Below are 21765 nucleotides of genomic sequence, written 5' to 3'. Positions count from 1 at the left end.
AGATTAATTTCAACAGTGATAGGGAACGGCCACTGCACTATTACACTATTTAGATTATTAATGTCAAAGCAAGCTAAAGATCATCCAATTGGATTTGATTGTAAAATAAAAAGTTAATTGCTTTTTAACATGATTAGCAGAAATCCCTCATCTGCACCATTTTTTCTGCCTTTGTACCTACCCCGGTCTCTGTCTCTTTTCTCTCAAAGTCTGTCTGCTACTTCCACTTGTTGTAGTGTACTCTCCCAAGTACTCGGGGCACAGTAAGCACTCAATAAATATGATTGAATGAATGAGTGAATGCATGAATGAATGACTTCACTTAACTTCTCTGTGCCTCAGTTACCTAGTCTGTAAAATGGGGATTAAGACTGTGAGCCCCCCATGGAACAACCTGATCACCTTGTATCTCCCCGGTGCTTAGAACAGTGCTTTGCACATAGTAAGGGCTTAATAAATGCCATCATTCCACCCCCCCCGCCTTACCTCCTTCCCTTCCCCACAGCACCTGTATATATGTATATATGTTTGTACGGATTTATTATTCTATTTATTTATTTTACTTGTACATATTTATTCTATTTATTTTATTCTGTTAATATGTTTTGTTTTGTTCTCTGTCTCCCCCTTCTAGACTGTGAGCCCACTGTTGGGTAGGGACCATCTCTATATGTTGCCAACTTGGACTTCCCAAGCGCTTAGTACAGTGCTCTGCACATCGTAAGCGCTCAAGAAATGCGATTGAATGAATGAATGAATGAGTAGTATTATTTGAGGCCCTAGCCCTCCTGCTTCGCTCAGCAACCTCCTCTTTTCCTTCTTCACAGTTTTCCTTCCTCCTTTCCCTTTCTCCCAACCTCGCCCCTCTTAACCAGTCACACCAGAAATCCGACCCGAAGCCAAAGTGCTGAGCAGTAACCCAGAAAAGACACAGATTCTCCCCTCTTTTCCCCCGATTCTCCCTTCTTCGCACCCCTCCCTGCCCTCTCTGTCCAAACAAGTCAATAAAAATGCAACGGTTGAAATAAATGAACCCATTCAACAGCTCAGTTCAAGGGATTATCTTTACCGCCCATTTCCTCGGAGACGCTATCATCCAGGCATACACCGCTTCCTTGTCGATACTTTACAATCCCTGTTTTTTCACCCAGTTTCATGTGATATTATCCTTGTTTCACACTTAATCTTTGTTAGTACAATGTATTCATCTCCAAGCCAGGTAAATACAGAGGGCTTTGGGCTTCTCTTTTCGATTAAGCATTGTGTGTGTGTGTGTGCGTGCCTGAAACCACATTTAGCTTCCTGAGCAATTTCATCAGCACCATCCACTCAACAAATACAGTCATCAAAGGGAATGGCCAAATTACCCCCAATGAAATCCCGGAGAGGGGCCAACTTCTAGCATCAAAGCTCTATTTTTGCTAGGAAATCTATTTTTAGACTCCCTCGGAAACACACCTCTCCTTTCAGAAACAAGAGCTATTGTGTGTTCACGCTAAAAGCTAACTTTGTTTGGAACAGCCGGCAACACCCTTTCTTCCGAAGCTGTAATTTGGAGTTAATACGTGTGGTTCATTCAACCCAATACTTAAAGCAAAAGAGATCCCATCTGAGCTCATATCTGGACATCATAAAGAGAATCGGAAAACTCGGACAATTAATAAAGTTGGCCACTGCTCCTGACTGGTTCTAAAAACCAAGTTTAGGAATCAATGAGTATAACAACACCAGGAACAGACTCTTTATAATGTCGGTCAAAGATGTTCAGCAGTGAAGCTACGCTATGCTATGAAGTCATCGGGCTGCAAAATTTCTACTCAGCCACACGGTTTTCACAGCGTATTCTCCCCTGTTCACTAATATTACTAATGTAACATAGGGCTTCTTTTTTTCATTTTCAATTTTCTTTTTTCTCACTTCCTTCTGTTCACCCTCTCTTTCTTCTGTGGCTTTCCATATCTCTAATCCGAGAGAACCAAAGCATCTTCCTCCAATAGATGTAGTCAGACTCCACAAGGATGAGAAATCAATCCAAAGGAAAGTTGAGTCAATCGATCAATTGTATTTGCTGAGCATTTATTATGTGCATAGATTACTTTCCAGAGGCTCTCCGTCTGACATTCATTAAGCCCATCCTGATTACTAATTCTTGCTCCACGGGCCATTGAGAATTTTCTTGGCTGCAATCATTTCCTTATTTTCTAGTCTCCAGAACAGGACTATCACTTTATGACTGTGCCAGAGACAGCAGCATTCCGTCTTGCCGAAAGGTCATTTATTCTGGGAGTGCTCATTTACCTTTCACATTTACCGTTCGTAAATATTTAAGACAGCAAATAACTGTGATGCTTTATTTCCCTGCAGTAAAAATTCAGATAAGTAGGTGCAGGAAACATGTTGATGTTTGTTAGCTGCAGAATGGTGAATCAGCAAGGTGACTGTTCGGAAAACTATTTTTACCAAAACCGTGACCACCCACACAGTCCTGCTTAGAAACGATTTAGGATTTGCGAACGATAGTGTTCAAAAGGGTACTTTTCTCCAGATCAGTAGCTACTGAATGATCCGTGCTCTGTATGAATAAACTGTGGGGAAAAGGCCAAAGCCTCGAAGCATAAGTTTGTTCTCCTAATTGAAATATTGTAATTTTCTTAGAGCTATGGCAAACTCGGTTCTTATAATCTCGTTTCTAACATAAAAATGTATTCAGTGATATGTTTTCAACGCTTTTAACTGTAGTTGAGTTTTCTAAAGAATGAATAAAGTAGGCATATATACTGAAGAGGAAGAGCTGCAAAAAAAGGTTAGAGGGAAATGTTAATGAGAAAATTTCAGAGGATGGAAATCTTTCATTAATGGATGTAGGCAGCAGATGTGAATAGTTAGGAGCTTAGTATAATCAGTTTGTCAATCATATTGAGTGCTTACTGTGTGCAGAGCACTGTACTAAATGCTTGGGAGAGTACATTGTAACAATAAGCAGACATATTCTCTGCCCACAAAAAGCATAGTCTAGAGTCTAGTACAGTCCAATGCATGTAGTGAGCACTTAATAAATACCAATGAGTGCATGATTATGGCTTTCATTAGAAGCTACAGCGGAGCAATGCCCCAGATCTGTGCGAGGACCATAATCATCATCATCAATCATATTTATTGAGCGCTTACTGTGTGCAGAGCACTGTACTAAGCGCTTGGGAAGTACAAATTGGCAACATATAGAGACAGTCCCTACCCAACAGTGGGCTCACAGTCTAAAAGGGGGAGACAAAACCAAACATACTAACAAAATAAAATAAATAGAATAGATATGTACAAGTAAAATAAATAAATAACTAAATAGAGTAATAAATATGTACAAACATATATACATATATACAGGTGCTGTGGGGAAGGGAAGGAGGTAAGATGGGGGGATGGAGAGGGGGACGAGGGGTAGAGGAAGGAAGGGGCTCAGTCTGGGAAGGCCTCCTGGAGGAGGTGAGCTCTCAGTAGGGCCTTGAAGGGAGGAAGAGAGCTAGCTTGGTGGATGGGCAGAGGGAGGGCATTCCAGGCCCGGGGCATGACGTGGGCCGGGGGTCGATGGCGGGACAGGCGAGAACGAGGTACGGTGAGGAGATTAGCGGAGGAGGAGCAGAGGGTGTGGGGTGGGCTGGAGAAGGAGAGAAGGGAGGGGAGGTAGGAGGGGGCGAGGGGATGGACAGCCTGGAAGCCCAGGGTGAGGAGTTTCTGCCTGATGCGCCGATTGATTGGTAGCCACTGGAGATAAGTTCTGGATAAGTTCAGATATTTTGATCTGCTGAAACAGATAGCTCCACCGTTGATTTAGACTCTTGGTCTTTTCTTACTCAAGGAGCATCATTTCGTTTTGTGGGAAAGAGTCGGAATGAAGCATGTGTCCAGTCTGGGATCTGTTGCCACAGACAGGATGCTTGCATATGGTATACAGGAAAATGAACTTGGTTTGTGCACTGAGACAACTTCTCGGTGGAAGTTGTTCGGGAAGAGCCAAGATTCTACCTCCTAATGGGAACGACGTTTGCTGCCGATACTTCCCGCATGGGCAAAGGTGTTGATGATTAGAGTTGGCTGAATGCTGTGTAAACATGGAAGACAAATCCAGTTCTGTTATTTCCCGCCACTAGTTTTCAGCACTGCAATATGCTATTTTTTTCATTCATGTTACTACTTGGAAATGCACCGGGAAAATAAGGGTAGACACAGTCACCTGTCTCTCCTCTGCACTGACCTTGGAAAGAGCTTCTTATCATTCTCATTAAGAATTTATGGAGTCACCAACCACATAGAAAGCACTACTAAATAAGACATACAAAGGAGACAGGCTCTGTTCTCATAGAATTACCGAGTCCTAGGCACTTGAGCAACTGCCAGTAAGAAGGACCATTTTAATTCACATAAGGGAACACATTTTCATACCTAATTTATCAATGATGCTAATTTGCAGTTATGCTACATCTGTCTCCGAGGAGCTTAAAGCGTTTTAGAATTGAAATCTGTTGTGTTTTTTTTTTAACTGTTATCATCATAACATCCTTCTGAGGTTGTCACGGAAAAGGGAACGTTGTCTTGTGATAGATAAGAGCTCCCAAAGGATGTACTGCCAATTTATGGCTTGGGTAGAGAATCTGTGCCCTCCTGCATGCTTAGTACAATGCCCAGCACTTAGTACAGAACAGTGCTTTGCACATAGTAAGCGCTTAACAAATACCATCATTATTATTATTATTACAGTGCCTGACACATAATAAGCACTTGACAAATGCCATTTTAAAAAAAAGTGCTGCGGGGAAAATTTTATTGATAACAAGGGGGAAGGAAAGAGGTAAGATTACCTAACCATTACAAGAATCCAATCACTCAATCAATGATATTTAATGAGTGCTTACTTTGTGCAGAGCACTGTACTATCACAATAAAATAGAGTTGGTAGACACAATACCTGCCCTCAGAGAGTTTCCAATCCAAGCCCACCATTACTGCCATAAACCAGTATGTTTGCATGTATTTATTACTCTATTTATTTATTTTGTTAATATGTTTTGTTTTGTTCTCTGTCCCCCTCTTCTAGACTGTGAGCCCACTGTTGGGTAGGGACCGTCTCTATAGGTTGCCAACTTGTACTTCCCAAGTGCTTAGTACAGTGCTCTGCACACAGTAAGCGCTCAATAAATACGATTGAATGAATGAATGAATAAACCAGCAGAGGTTAGAATGTCTGTCAGCTTGAAAGTTCCAAGATTCACTGGCAAACTTGTTAATTTACCTCAGGTCTCTGGGCCCCTCTAGACTGTAAGTCTTTGTGGGCAGGGAATGTATCTGTTTATTGTTATATTGTATTCTCCCAAGCACTTTAGTACAGTGCTCTGCACGCAGTAGGCGCTCAATACATACGATTGACCCACTGACTGGTTGTCAGTCAACTGATCCATTAAACAATCAATCAGTGGTATTTTTTGTGTGCTAACTGTGTGGGCAGGGGACATATCTACCAACTCTGTTATACTGAACTCTCTCAGCCACTTAGTACAGTGCTCTGCACAGAGTAAGCGCTCCAGAAATGCCACTGTTTGATCTGTCAATCGCAGATCACTTCAACTCATCAGATGCAGTCCCATCCAATTGGATTCGGATAAGCATCCATCTAGACCAACACGAAATACAATTCCATATGCCTGGTAATAATAATAATAATGGCATTTATTAAGTGCTTACTATGTGCAAATCACTGTTCTAAGCACTGGGGAGGTTACAAAGTGATCAGGTTGTCCCTTGGGGGGCTCACAGTCTTAATCCCCATTTTACAGGTGAGGGAACTGAGGTCCAGAGAAGTGAAGTGACTTGCCCAAAGTCACACAGCTGACAGTTGGTGGAGCCAGGATTTGAACCCATGACCTCTGACTCCAAAGCCCGCGCTCTTTCCACTGAGCCACGCTGCTTCTCATAGTAGGTGCTGAGGAACTGTTGGTTGATTATCACACTGAAGTCATTAGTAAGGAGCCTGTGAAAACAACTTCCCTACTTCTTCTTCCACTCCCTGCCCTCCCTTAAGGCAATAGCTTAATATCTTCTTAAAAAGTTAAAAAAGCCATTATATTCTGGACAAGAATATTTGCATATTTGCTAGCCTATCCATATTTGCTAGCTCTAAGAATGGATTTTTAATTGATGATAAACCTTTTAGCTCTATTGTTTTTTCATCTGGGGAGAGAGTAGTTTTCTGCATTTCCTAAGTCGAAAATGTTTGGGCTTTCTTCTGATATCCTCTGAGAGATAAATGAACCCAATTACTTTTCAGCTGCTTTTCAAGCTTTCTACTACATGTAGCCAAACACCCTGAAATGAGAAGTGAAAAAATAGGTTTGCTTTCTTGACTTCATTAATATTTCATTGTTATTGCAACAACTCAGTTGGGAGACATATGTTAGGGAAAGCATTTATCTTTCCCTAAAAGCTCTGTGATATTATTAGCAATGATAATAAGGCAGCAGATAAACCAAGTCCTTATTCAAAAAAAACCCCCCAAAATGGGTCTGTAGGGTTTTTTTTTCTTTATCATACTTTCAAAACCCTTAAAGCAGCCAGTCTCTTATGCAAGTTACACATCTGGGAAAACAAATCAATGCTAACAATTCATGAAAGAGAAATCCCATTTGGATCTCAGAAATAATAATTTGTCACATTATTTAGGAGTGAATTTATCAGAAAGTGCTCCGTCAAACCTCTCGATGGACTCTTGATGAAGTTTAACACAGACTTTCCCAGAATGGAGGAATTATGACCTCAGTATCTCTGGGAGGGCAGAAGAGGGTTGATGGAGAAATATACTTAGCTTAAGTTTTCCCCAAAGCTTCATCCTTCACGGCAAGATCACTGTGATAGGAAAACATATTTGCAAGAGCTTATTGAAGGAGGCAGAGTGAGCTGAAGAACTAACATGAAAATATCATCTTTAAAAATAGGAACATTTTTCAAATAGAAAGCAGCATTGACTCAGTGGACTTTAAGCTCTACATTTGTTGAAACTCCATATGGGTGCATTAGAGTGGAAGTCCGAGCACTTTATAAACATTAAAATTTTTTTATCTTGATTATTTAGCCAGTGGACCCTTCCTCTAAATATTACAGGATTAGTAGCATGTGTTTTCATGGCAAGACTATGAAAAGGATTGCCAGGTCTGTTTTTTGCAACAAAAACTGCCAAGAAAATTGCATATTTGAGGATGTGCCCAGGGACTCTGCCACACAATGCAAATACAATTGAAATGAGAGCATTCATTTGGTGGGCAACTGGCAGAATTGAAATTGAAATAGGAAGGAAGGAGAGGGAAGGGGAGGAGAGGAAAGGAGGAATATAGTTATTCATTCTCCTTTTGCAGAAGATGTGATTTTAGTAGAGCTTTGAAGATGGGGACAGAGGTGATCTATTAGATATGAAGAGAAAGGGAGTTCTAAGCCTGAAAGAGGTCATAGGCAAGGGTCAATGGCAAGAAAAATGAGATGTAAGAGTGAGAATGTTGGTTTTAGAAGAGCAAAGTGTGCAGGTGTTTGTGTTAGGTTGTAGTAGGAGATTCCCCTGGCTCCTATACCCAAACATTATCCACTAGATCCAGCTGATTTCCATTTTCATGATTTCCAAACCAAAGCTCCACTGCACCCTCTGATCATGGGGCATAAACTACTCCACACTAAACAAAAGTCCTAGGCAAGTAAGTGGCCCAGAATGTCTCCTAACAGATCACCAAAGAGCCATAAATACCTGGCTAAAGATTTTACACCTGACTCTGCTGCAGTAGTGCTTTACCTCCATTTTTAGGGCATATCTCAATTCCTCTTCTCCCTCCTACTTAGATTGTAAGCCCCAGATGGGACAGGGACTGTGCCCGGCCTGATTATTTTGAATCTACCCCTGTGCACATAGCAAGTGCTTAACAGATTTTATCATCATTATTATTACTGTCATTGTTATAGCTCTCAACAGTGATGAATTTTAAGCAAGTCAAGGAAAAATTGTGTAAGACCCTAGGGAGCTTCAGAGCAGCAGAAGCAAAATCTGACAGACCTATCAGCATGGGAAATTGCAAAACACAAATGCAAAGGTTGGTAAAACAAGTCAAAACATGGTCATGGGATCATACTTCTGAGTCACCCGTTGTGGCTGGACTGACCACAGACGCTATTCAAAGCGTGTTGTTTGCTAATGACTGTATTCTCGATGTGAAACAGCGTGACCTAGTAGAAAGAGCTCAGGACTGGGAATCCTGAGGCCTGAGTTCTAATCCCAGCTCTGCCACCTGCCCGCTATGTGACCTTGGGCAAGTCACTAAACTTCTCTGTGCCTTTAAAAAAGGGATTAAATACTTGTTATGCCTTCTTTTTAGACTGAGCCCACTCTTTCCCCTTTCAAAGCCCTACTGAAGGCTCACCTACTCCAAGAGGCCTTCCCAGACTAAGCCTCTCCCTTCCACGTCACCTCAACTCTCTCCCTCTGCTCTTCCCCCCTCTCCCTGCCCCACAGCATTTATGTATATATGTAGATATCTATAATTCTGTTTATTTATATTGATGCCTGTTTACTTGTTTCGATGTCTGTCTTCCCCGTCTAGACTCTTAGCCCGGGTAGGCAGGGATTTTCTCTCTTTCTTGCTGAATTGTACTTTCCAAGCATTTAATACAGTGCTCTGCACACAGTAAATGCTCAATAAATACAGTTGAATGAATGAATGAACGAATGGGACAGAGAATGTGTCTGATCTGATTATCTTTATCTATCCCAGAGCTTAGAACAGGGCTTGGGACATAGTAAGTGCTTACCAAATGCCACAATTACTATTATTAATTGTATTCAGAAGAAGAGAAGTAGGTGATTATGAAGTGCCTCACAGCTAGAACAGTGCTTTGGACTTCAGGCTTAATTTAACTCAGTTTGGGTGTACCAGCATAACCATTTTCATCAATAACGCAGAGCTAATTACTTGAAGGCTGCAACTAAATTCTACCACCTAAGCAGGAAACTAGATGGTAATACACAGATAATTACTATTATTGTCATTGTTATTATTATTGTATTTGTTAAGCACTTAATATATGTGAAACACTGTTCTAAGCACTGGGATAGATACAAGTTAGTCAGGTGGGACGCAATCCCTGTTTGACATGGGGCTCACAGGAGGGGCAACAGGTACTGAATCCTTATTTTACAATTGAGGAAATTGAGGCACAGAGAAGTTAGGTGACTTGCCCGAGGTCGCCCAGCAAACATGGTATTTGTGTACCATGTGGATTGAACTGTCCATCAAGAGTGGCAGACTCAGAATTAGAACCCAGGTCCTCTGACGCCCTGGCGTACGCTCTTTCCACTAGGCCGTGTTGCTACAAAGATAAAGTGATAAAGGGCAGTATTTATTTCGGGATGATAACGGACAGATTAGGCAGCAAAACAAATGCCTAGTCTTAAGAAATACATTTTAGGGTCTGACCTTGGAAAGGTAACTACAGAAAAACTGGTGTGCTGTAAGCGCTCAATAAATGCGATTGAATGAATGATAGGGAGAAGGGGTGGCTTTCCTCGAATAGAAACTTGAAAGAATTGTGGAACCGAGAAGCCGATTAAAACAAAGTGGTCATAGAGTTTGGAAGAAGCAAACGCATCATTTCGCCCACGGGAACGGCTTATTTGTGTACCGTGTGGATTGAACTGTCCATCACAAATCACACTTTGTAGCCATATTGGCATGACTGGACAGGATAATCATCATCAGAAGCGTAACCTTTGGCTACGAACTTCACAGCTGTAATCCCCTCTCACCTTCCGATGTTGTTTTCAGATAGCCTCGCCTCACATTCGCGTGCGGCTGATCGGATAAATCCGATCTTCTTTAATGCCGACGAGACTTGCGGCAATCCAACTGTCAGAGGCTATTCAATTAGCTTTGATTTCCTCACGCAGGCGGTCTTAAAAGCTAATCAACAAAGTGGGCTCTTGTCTTCCCAGGAAAGGGGAAAGGGAGAGATGTCATTATAAAATATTGCTGGGGCAGAGGGGATGTTGCAGACAAGGTTGTTCCTATTGCCACTTAAAATGGATGGCACATTTGGTACAATGGTGATCTTGTTCTAGTTGCTTAAGGACACAGTGATACAAAGCCCCAGACAGTGCAGAATCTCTGCTGAGGACAATTGCCCTGATCTCTCTCTTTCTCTGCAGTCTCCCATTTCTTCCTGCCTTCAAGTTATCTCTACTTGAATTTCCCACCAAAAATGTCAGAAAGATTTATAATTGTGGTATATGTTAAGCACTTAGTATGTGCCAGACATTGTACTAAGCGCCGGGGTGGATACAAGCAAATCAAGTTGGACACAGTCCCTGTCCCACCTCATTCATTAATTCATTCAATCATATTTATTGAGCGCTTACTGTGTGCAGAGCACTGTACTAGCACTTGGAAAGTATAATTCAGCAATAAAGAGAGATAGTCCCTGCCCACGCCAGGCTTACAGTCTAGAATAATAATAATAATAATTGGCATTTGTTAAGCACTTACTATGTGCCAAGCACTGTTCTAAGCGCTGGGGAGGATACAGGGTGATCAGGTTGTCCCACGTGGGGCTCACAGTCTTAATCCCCATTTTACAGATGAGGTAACTGAGGCCCAGAGAAGTTAAGTGACTTGCCCAAGATCACACAGCAGACATGTGGCGGAGTCGGGATTCGAACCCATGACCTCTGACTCCAAAGCCCGGGCTCTTTCCACTGAGCCACGCTGCTTCTCTAAGGGACTTGGGACTCACAATCCTAATCCCCATTTAACAGATGAATTCACTGAGACCCAGAGAAGTGAAGTGACTTGCCCAGTGTCACCCAGCAGACAAGTGGTGGAGACAGGATTAGAACTCATGACCTTCCGATTCCCAGGCCCATGCTCTAGCCACTATGTCATGCTGCAAAACAGAATTCCTCATCGTCACCCCCAAATCCTGCCCTCTCACTGACTTTCCCATCACTGTAGGCAACACCAATAACCTCCCTGTTTCATAAGTCCGTGACCTTGGCACTGTCCTCGACATCTCTTTCAAACGGCAAATTCGGTCTGTCACCAAACCCTTGTCCCAGACCACTTCAATTACTTTATCATCCGTGGCTCAGTGGAAGGAGCCCGGGCTCTGGAGTCAGAGGTCATGGGTTCAAATCCCCGCTCCACCACCTGTCAGCTTTGTGACTTTGGGCAAGTCACTTCACTTCTCTGGGCCTCAGGTGCCTCATTTGTAGAATGGGGATTAAGACTGTGAGCCTCAACCTGATCACCTTGTAACCTCCCCAGCGCTTAAAACAGTGCTTTGCACATAGTAAGTGCTTAATAAATGCCATCATTATTATTATTATTATCATCCTTCTTGCTGACCTTCCCGCCCTCCTTTCTTTCCCCTCTCCGGTCCATACTTCACTCTGCTGCCAAGATCAAAGTACTAAAATCATTCCATTTCTTTCCACTCCTCAAAAACCTCCTATGGTTGCCCATCCATCATCATCATCATCATCAATCGTATTTATTGAGCGCTTACTATGCGCAGAGCACTGTACTAAGTGCTTTGGAAGTACAAATTGGCAACATCCATCTCTGCTTCAAAGAGAAGCTCCTTCCCATCGGCTTTAGGGGCACTCAATCAGCTCTCTCCTTCCTCCCTAACCTCGCTAATCTTCCACTACAGCCCAGCCTGCGCACTTCACTCCTCTCAAAACAACATATTCACTGTATCTTGATGTCATTTGTCTTGGCAATAATCCCTTCTCCATATCCTCCCTCCGGACAGAGCACCGCTCTCCCCGTCTTACTCTCCCAAGCACTTTGCACAGTAATTTGCACAAGTGCTCAATAAATACGAGTGAATGAATGAATGAAAGTCCGACTAAAATTATGTCTCCTCCAAGAGGCCTTCCCTGACAAACCCTTCATTTCCTCATCCTCTTTGCCCTCCCTTCTTCATCATCTTGGGGGTTTACTCCTTAAGCATTTTGATACCTTACATCCAATCCCTCAATAATTCTGTGACTAACCCTATACACTCCTATGTCCCCTACTTGTAACTTATTTTAATGTCTGTCTCTTTCTCAAGACTCTAAGACCCTTATGGGCAGGAATCGTGTCTTCCAACTTCATTTCACTGTACTTTCCCAAGCACTTAGCACAGTCACAGTGTGAGAGGAAGAAGAGCTGGTGGCAGAAACTGAGACGGGCCCCTTAACAAATACCATAAAAAAATAAGTGGCCGGAGAGATCGGAGGAGAGCCAAGAGAGGACAGGGTCAGAAGAAGGGGCTTGTCAATCAATCAATCAATCAATCGTATTTATTGAGCGCTTACTATGTGCAGAGCACTGTACTAAGCGCTTGGGAAGTACAAATTGGCAACACATAGAGACAGTCCCTACCCAACAGTGGGCTCACATTCTAAAAGGGGGAGACAGAGAACAGAACCAAACATACCAACAAAATAAAATAAATAGGATAGCACTGTTGTCCACAGTGCTAAAGGCAACTAGGAGGATTAGGATGGAGTAGAGGTTGTTGGATTTGCAAACTGAAGAGGGTTGAGACTTTGTAGAAAGGAAAGGCCAGGAGGACTCCCGCATCCTTAGGGGTTCTGATCTACACTAATCATTTATTAGTCATTTACAGTTATTTGAAAGTGTGACCCACACAGGGATATTTAACAGCATAAACCGCCCATGAAAGTAGAGAATTCCCCATGGGAGTTGGGGTTAATTTGATTCGTGTAACCATAGCAATATTTTGTACAGTTCGGGATACTGAAAGAAGTAGGTGTGGAAAGAATACAGGAACGGAAATCAGGGGACTTGGGTTCTAATTTCAGCTCTTCCACTTGCCTGTTCTGTGACCTAGGCCAAGTCACTTAGTTTATCCGTGCTTTACTCTCCCCATCTGAAAAATGGGGATTAAATACCTGTTCTCCCTCCCCTTTAGATGTGAGCCCCATGTGGGACAGGGACTACATCTGGATTGTATGTATCTCAGTGCCTGGATGCATAATAAGCACTTACACACCCTAATTATTATTATTACAGAAATGAAATCCGTCTGAAAATTTCACTCGAATAAATGAATTTTCATTGTAAAGTTGTGGGTATTTTCGTTTTAAAATGTTTTTGAGTGAGAGCAGCATGGCCTAGTGGAAAAAACACAGGCCTGGGAGTCGGAGGACCTGGGTTCTAATCCCATATCTGCCAATTGCCTCAGTTTCTCATCTGTAAAATGGGGATTCAATCATTGCATGTTCTCTCTTCTACTTAGGTTGTGAACCCTATTTGCAACAGGGACTGCATCTGACCTGATTAACTTGTATCTCCCCCTCTAGGCTTTAAGATTGTTGTGGGCAGGTAACATGTCTATCGACTCTGTTATAGTGTACTTAGTACAGTGCTCTGCACACAGAAAGCGCTCAATAAGTACTATTGCTTGAACTACATAGTAAACACCTAACAGATGGAACAATAATAATATCAAACGTCAATTAATTACAGACTCCCTATTCAGCGCTTCATTGGGAAATCAGGGAGAAGATCTCTTTTGAAAGAAACAAGTTCCCATTCTTGGCCAAATATGTAGTTGAAAAGAGTGCTTTTCAAGTTCCAACTGCATGTAATAAATTAGAGAGGTTGGATATTGTGTTGATATGGATATTTCTGGCTCTTTTTCTACATGAATGAATTGCACCTTTAGGGCCTTCAGCAATTCAAACCACAGCAATTGCTTATTAATTTTACATGAGTCTTTTTTTTTTATTTTAACCTCTAAACATGGCTTCAGGGTGGGTTGTTTGGATGATTAACAAGGCAGATGCTTACCTGGCTGTGTTTTCCTGGAATATTCCAAACAAGGCATGATGTTTAGTAAATCATAATGACATCACTCGCAAATTGCAGCTGTATTGAGGTGTCTTGTTGGTAATTGTTTCCTTTGCCTTTTCACTCGAAGAAAAAGCAATTTAGAGCCTTTTGCCTTTTGATTAGCCACTGCAAAATGATGCATGAAGGTTTATCTTGTTACTAATAATAATATTGATGGCATTTGTTAAGCGCTTACTATGTGCAGAGCACTGTTCTAAGAGCTGGGGGGGATACAAGGTGATCAAGTTGTCCCACGTGGGGCTCACAGTCTTAATCCCCATTTTAATAATAATAATAATGGGATTTATTAAGCGCTTACTATGTGCAAAGCACTGTTCTAAGCGCTGGGGAGGTTACAAGGTAATCAGGTTGTCCCACGTGGGGCTCACAGTCTTAATCCCCATTTTACAGAGGAGGTAACTGAGGCTCAGAGAAGTTAAGTGACACAGCAGACATGTGGCGGAGTCGGGATTCGAACCCATGACCCCCCCACTCCAAAGCCCGTGCTCTTTCCACTGAGCCACGCTGCTTCTCTGCATCTCTTGTTCTTTCTTTAGCTCTTAATAGTAACGATGATGTTGCTTTTTATTAACTGCTTACAATGTGCCAAGCACTGTGCTTGAGATGGGTTCTTTTAAGAGACTCGATCACGAGATGGGACGGAGAGGAATCTCAGTTCTGAAAACCGTCTGAACTGAGGAAAGTGTTGTTGGGATACTTGAAAAGTGTTCCATGTGGCTACTTTAGTTTCTCCGAGAGCCCAAATCCTTTCATCCGAGCTTTTGGAGAGATTTGGAGCTGGATATTTGTCCAACAGTGGTGCCAGCAGATTATTTACACTGGGCTGTGCTGTGTATGAAGTGGAATTAGGGTCAAGAGTGACAGCCAGTAGCCCTAGCTCAGCTTTCTGACCTGTAAAAATGGGGATAAGATATCTGTTCTTCCTTCCCCTTGGACTCTGAGTCCCATGTGGAACAGGGACTGTGTCCAATAAGCCACTTTAAATAAGACAAGTAGCAGCAGTAGTAGCAGTAGTAGTAGTGTGGCTCAGTGGAAAGAGCACAGGCTTGGTACTCAGCAGTCATGGGTTCGAATCCAGGCTCCACCAATTGTCAGCTGTGTGACTTTGGGCAGGCCACTTCACTTCTCTGTGCCTCGGTTACCTCATCTGTAAAATGGGGATTAAGACTGTGGGGCAACCTGATCACTTTATAGCCTCCCCAGCGCTTAGAACAGTGCTTTGTAAGCACGTAACAAATGCCATCATTATGAGTAATAGTAGTAGTGCTTAGTACAGTGTCTGGTGCACATAGTAAAAGAGGTTAACAAATTCCATAATTTTTAACAATTATTAGTGTATGCATGGAGAAAATAGAAATCTGGGCATAAGCTCCACTTTTGTTGGAGGTCGGGGGAGTGTTGTGGTTTTTTATTAGTATTTGTGAAGTGCTTACTTTGTGCCAGGCACTTTACTAAGAGCTGGGATAGAAGCAAAATAATCAGATTAGGCATATTCCCTGTCCCACCTGGGGCTCACAGCCTTAATCCCCATTCTACAAATGAGCTAAATGAGGCGCAGTGATAATACTTGGCCCTTTCTTGAGAGCAAATGGTTTCTCTCCCTCATTCTATATCATTCACTCCCTGAACTGTCTTTTCCCAGGCCTTAACTGTGGGTTTAGTATGTTGCAGGCCACTCAATTGTGATGATGGTAGTGAAGTTGATGATGATGATGATGATGATGGTGTGACAGAGTAGTCAGGTGCTCTGGGCAACGACAAGTAGCATGGCCTAGAGGGAAGAACACAGATCTGGGAATCATGGGACTTGGGTTCAAATCCCGATTCTGCCACTTGCCTCCTATGTGACCTTGGGCCAGTCACTTCACTTCTCTATGCCTCAGTTTTCTCATCGGTAAAATGGGGATTAGATACCTGTTCTCCCTCCGATTTAGACTATCAGCCCTGTGTGGGACAGGGACTGTGTCTGATCTGCTTATATTGTATGTGCCCCAGCGATTAGTACAGCCCTTGATAGTGCCTCCTTCCCTTCCCCACAGCACCTGTATATATGTATATATGTTTGTACATATTTATTATTCTATTTATTTATTTATTTATTTTACTTGTGCATATCTATTCTATTTATTTTATTTTGTTAGTATGTTTGGTTTTGTTCTCTGTCTCCCCCTTTTAGACTGTGAGCCCAATGTTGGGTAGGGACTGTTTCTATATGTTGCCAATTTGTACTTCCCAAGCGCTTAGTACAGTGCTCTGCACATAGTAAGCGCTCAATAAATATGATTGATTGATTGATTGATTGATACATAGTATAAATACACAGAGAAGCAGCGTAGCTCAGTGGAAAGAGCCCGGGCTTGGGAGTCAGAGGTCATGGGTTCTAATCCCAGCTCCGCCACTTGTCTGCTGAGTGACTTTGGGCAAGTCACTTAACTTTTCTGGGCCTCAGTGACCTCATCTGTAAAATGGGGATTAAGACTGTGAGCCCCCCATGGGACAACCTGATCACCTTGTATCCACCCCAGCACTTAGAACAGTGCTTTACACATAGTAAGCGCTTAACAAATACCATCATTATTATTACTATTATAGTAAGTGCTTCATAAATACCGCTATCATTATGATTTATATTTCTAGACAGTGCTCCATTGAAGTCAGTAAGGAGAAAGTCAGAATTTGGGATAAAAACGTGCGTCTTCAGGAAGAACGAATAAAAGCAAGATTAGTCCTCAGTGACTAAGGCAGAGGAGTTTTCCTCTTCTCCCACTCCCTTCTGCATCGCCCCGACTTGCTTCCTTTGCTCTTTTTGACTGTGAGCCCACTGTTGGTTAGGGACTGTCTCTATATGTTGCCAACTTGTGCTTCCCAAGCGCTTAGTACAGTGCTCTGCACACAGTAAGCGCTCAATAAATACAATTGATTGATTGATTGATTGATTCCCCCCCCCCCCCGACCCATAGCACTCATGTACAGATCTGTCATTTGATTTCTTTGTATTGATGTCTGTCTCGCCTTTAGACTGTAAGCTCATCGTGGGCAGGGACTGTCACTGTTCATTGTTGGATTGCACTCTCCCAAGCGCTTAGTAGTGATCTGCAAACAGTAAGTACTCAGTGAATACTATTGAATGAATGAGAGGAAGGGGCAGATCTTAGGAAATGTTGAGTTGGAAAACCTGAAGGGATTTGGTTACAGAATGAATATGAGTGTCGTCTCCCTCCCTCCCATGCAGGACCTGTTTCTTGTTTCCATTTTATTTGTTACTGCTCCACAAGATTAAAGTTCACCAGGCATGGTTCGCTGTTGAATCAGATACTTGTATTTAAAAGAAGCTTGGTGGGGGTGGGAGGGAGTTGTTAAGGTAAGAAGGAGAGAGAGCATGGATTAAGTATACAAGGAGTGTATAAAACCGTGGGCGGTTTTATAACAAATAAATAAATAATAATGACATTTATTAAGCTTTTACTATGTGCAAAGCACTGTTCTGAGCGCTGGGGAGGTTACCAGGTGATCGGGTTGCCCCACGTGGGACTCCCAGTCTTAATCCTCTTTTTACAGAGGAGGGGAACTGAGGCCCAGAGAAGCTAAGTGACTTGCCCAAAGTCACACAGCGAACTGGCAGAGCCGGGATTTGAACCCATAGTCTCTGACTCCAAAGCCCGGGCTCTTCCCACTGAGCCACGCTGCTTCTCCTAATGGCATTTATTAAGCGCCTACTAGCCCACTGTTGGGTAGGGACTGTCTCTATATGTTGCCAATTTGTACTTCCCAAGCGCTTAGTACAGTGCTCTGCACACAGTAAGCGCTCAATAAATACGATTGATAATGATGATGATGATGATGAAGGAGTTTAAGGGTCTTTTTTCTGCTGCCTGCAAGAACAGTGAAGGATGATTCAGGGAAGTCCCGGATGAATGTTGATAAAAACCACTAGAATAGGTATCCGAAATGCCTCGTTTTAAGCTCTAGTTGATGCCCAAAACTCTACCTTTTATAATAATAATAATTGTGTTTTTTGTCTTTTAGACTGTGAGCCCACTGTTGGGTAGGGACTGTCTCTATATGTTGCCAACTTGTACTTCCCAAGCGCTTAGTACAGTGCTCTGCACACAGTAAGCGCTCAATAAATACGATTGATTGATTGATTAAGTGCATACTATGCCAGGGACTGGGGTGGATACAAGCCAATTGGGATGGACACAGTCCCTGTTTCTCACGGGGTTCACAGCCTTAACCCCCTTTTTACAGATGAGATAACTGAGGCAGAGGGAAGTGAAGTGACTTGCCCAAGGCCACACAGCAGACAAGTGGCAGAGCTGGGATTAGAACCCAGGTCCTCCTGACTTTCAGGCCCAAGCTCTATCCCTTATTCCATACTTAGACTGTAAACCCCACGCGGGACAGGGATTATGTCTGCCTGATTATCTTCTTTCTTTTGGAGCATAGTATAGTGTTTAACAGATTTATTATTATTATATTTTAGTTTGGTATTCTCTGTAAACTGTTGGCATCTGGAAAGTCATTGGATAGAAACGCAAAGCAAAATGCCAGTTTTCTAGTTCTGAACTTCAAAAGTGGGGAGATTTCAAAATTGGAAGGTTATTAGCACTAATATTTACTGAGCAGCCTCTATGTACAGAGAGCTACGTATTGGGTGTCTGGAAGTAAACTATCGAATAAACGCGATCCCTGCTTTCGAGAGGTTTACTATTACTACTACTACTACTAATAATAATAATGTTGGTGTTTGTTAAGCGCTTACTATGTGCAAAGCACTGTTCTAAGCGCTGGGGTAGATACAAGGTAATCAGGTTGTCCCACGTGGGGCTCCCAGTCTTCATCCCCATTTTACAGATGGGGGAACTGAGGCCCAGAGAAGTGAAGTGACTTGCCCAAAGTCACACAACTGACCAGTGGCGGAGCTGGGATTTGAACCCACGACCTCCGACTCCAAAGCCCGGGCTCTTTTCCACTGAGCCACGCTGCTTCTCTTACTACAGATGCTACTGTGGCATAGAGGAAAGAGAAAGGCCCTGGGAGTTAGAAGCTCATGCAATCTAAGACCATATCTGCCCCTTGACTTTTGTGTGACCTTGGGCAATCACTTCACTTCTCTGAGCCTCATTGAGACCGTGAGTCCCATGTGACGCCCCCACCCCAGCACTAAGTACAGCGCAAGGCACCTAGTAAGTGCTTAATAAATACCACAATCATTGTTATTATTACTGCTGTCTCTGTGCATTATTATTACATAGACCAAGAATTTCTGGCCCAGAAAGGACGTCTTCCTTCATAAATTAAGAGTACCCGGTTAGAACCGTTAAACCCCAAGTAACTGACAGAGATTTGCATCTCATCATCATCATCATCAATCGTATTTATTGAGCGCTTACTGTGTGCAGAGCACTGTACTAAGCGCTTGGGAAGTACAAGTTGGCAACATATAGAGACAGTCCCTACCCAACAGTGGGCTCACAGTCTAAAAGTGGGCTCACAGTCTCAAAATATGATCCTCTCCACTTTGGCCCCTTGATAGATATGTATATATGTTTGTACATATTTTTTACTCTATTTATTTATTTATTTATTTTATTTGTACATATCTATTCTATTTATTTTCTTTTGTTAGTATGTTTGGTTTTGTTCTCTGTCTCCCCCTTTTAGACTGTGAGCCCACTGTTGGGTAGGGACTGTCTCTATATGTTGCCAATTTGTACTTCCCAAGCACTTAGTACAGTGCTCTGCACACAGTAAGCGCTCAATAAATACGATTGATGATGATGATGATGATGATGATGAGATGCAAATCTCTGTCAGTTACTTGGGGTTTAACGGTTCTAACCAGGTACTCTTAATTTATGAAGGAAGACATCCTTTCTGGGCCAGAAATTCTTAGTCTATGTAATAATAATGCACAGAGACAGCAGTAATAATAACAATGAGCCCACTGTTGGGTAGGGACTGTCTCTATATGTTGCCAATTTGTACTTCCCAAGCGCTTAGTACAGTGCTCTGCACACAGTAAGCGCTCAATAAATACGATTGATGATGATGATGATGATGATAGATACATGTTTGCGGTGTAGTTTGTTACAACTAAGCACCGAGCCTTTGCGGATTAGTGACTGGCACACACTTTCTCCCAGGATTTCTCCTAGAGAGAGAGAGAGAGGGCAATAATTTCTACAAATGCCAGTCATTCAGAACGTCTAGCCAGGAAGCTGTAAATGTTAATTTGTGTGGACACCAAGTCCCAAAGCTCTCTCCCATTACATCTCTTGCCAAATCGCTGTCAAGAAGCCACCGTATGGGTGTGTAAGAAAGCCAGCCAAAAGCTTAACTGACCTGCTCCATTTCCTCCTCACTCGGGACTTCAGCAGTCGCGTTGCCAACTGTCTGTAATAATGAATGAAAAATTGTGGCATTTGTGAAGCGCTTACCCTATGCTAAGCACTGTACTAAGAGCAGGGGTAGGAATAGGAGAGTCAAGTTCCACATGGGGCTCAGAGCGTAAGAAGGAGTTAGAACAGATTTTGAATCCCCATTCTGCAGATGAGGGAACTGAGGCCCAGGGACGTTAAGTGACTCACCCAAGTCAAGCAGCAGACAAGTGGTGCAAGTGGGATTAGAATTCAGGTCCTCTGACTTCCGAGCCCATAATCTTTCCCTTAGGCCATGCTGCTTTCCCTGTAAGTTAATAATAATAATAATGATGGCGTTTATTAAGCGCTTACTATGTGCAAAACTTTGCATATAGTAAGCGCTTAATAAATGCCATCATCATCATCAAAGCACTGTTCTAAGTGCTGGAGAGGTTTCAAGGTGATCAGGTTGTCCCACGGGGGGCTCCCAGTCTTCATCCCCATTTTACAGATGAGGGAACCGAAGCCCAGAGAAGTTAAGTGACTTGCCCAAAGTCACACAGCTGGCAGAGCAGGATTTGAACCCATGACCTCTGACTCCAAAGCCCGGGCTCTTTCCACTAAGCCACGCTGTGTATCTATGCCTGCTGGAGGGAATGCCAGCAACACTTCATTCATTCAGTTGTATTTATTGAGCAGTTACTGCGTGTAGAGCACTGTACTAAGCTCTTGGGAGAGTACACTATAATAACAAGCAGACACGTTCCGTGCCCAGTGAGAAGCAGCGTGATTTAGTGGATAGAGTCCAGGTTTGGAAGTCAGAAACATGGGTTCTAATCCTGGCTCCTCCACTCATCTGCTGTGAGACCTTGGTCAAGTCAAATAACTTCTCTGTGCCTCAGTTACCTCATCTGTAAATTGAGGATTAAGACTGTGAGCCCCAAGTGGGACATGGACTGTGTCCAATTTAACCGTATCTACCCCAGTGCTTAGTACAGTGCCTGGCATGTAAGAAATACCATTTTAAAAATAGCACACTAAAGCAGCTATGCCCGACACCACAGTTTCCCCTGAAAGGGCTTCAACAGGGGTGGAGTGGTTGCCGGCTCTTCATAAATTCATGAACCTGTAAAAGTGATTTAATATTGGTCCTTTCTCATAAAGGACCATTAACCCCAAAGCACTCAATCAGTTCTTTCTCTGCTGCCTGTCCTCAGTCCTCTCCCACTACAAACCCAGAATGTGTACTTGGCTCCCCAACTTGTACTTCCCAAGCGCTTAGCACAGTGCTCTGCACACAGTAAGCGCTCAATAAATACGATTGAATGAATGAGTGAATCAAAACCCTACTAAAATCACAACTCCTCCAGAAAATCATCCCTGAGCAATCTTCCACATCCCATTTTCTCCCTTCTGTATTACCCATGATCTTGATCACCTGAACATTTAGGTTCCGCACC

At 42.8% G+C, this 21765-nt stretch overlaps 1 protein-coding gene across 2 annotated transcripts in view; it reads left to right on the top strand.

Annotated features, from left to right (window-relative positions):
- The window catches only part of PTPRR (protein tyrosine phosphatase receptor type R), a 247635-nt gene that overhangs the window by 67477 nt on the left and 158393 nt on the right, over positions 1-21765 (top strand). The gene's annotated exons all lie outside the window — the stretch shown is intronic.

Source organism: Tachyglossus aculeatus, chromosome 14, assembly GCF_015852505.1.
Source record: "Tachyglossus aculeatus isolate mTacAcu1 chromosome 14, mTacAcu1.pri, whole genome shotgun sequence".
In the NCBI taxonomy this organism is placed as follows: domain Eukaryota; kingdom Metazoa; phylum Chordata; class Mammalia; order Monotremata; family Tachyglossidae; genus Tachyglossus; species Tachyglossus aculeatus.
Note: the sequence above shows the minus strand (reverse complement) of the source record. Positions and strands in the feature narration are given on the sequence as shown.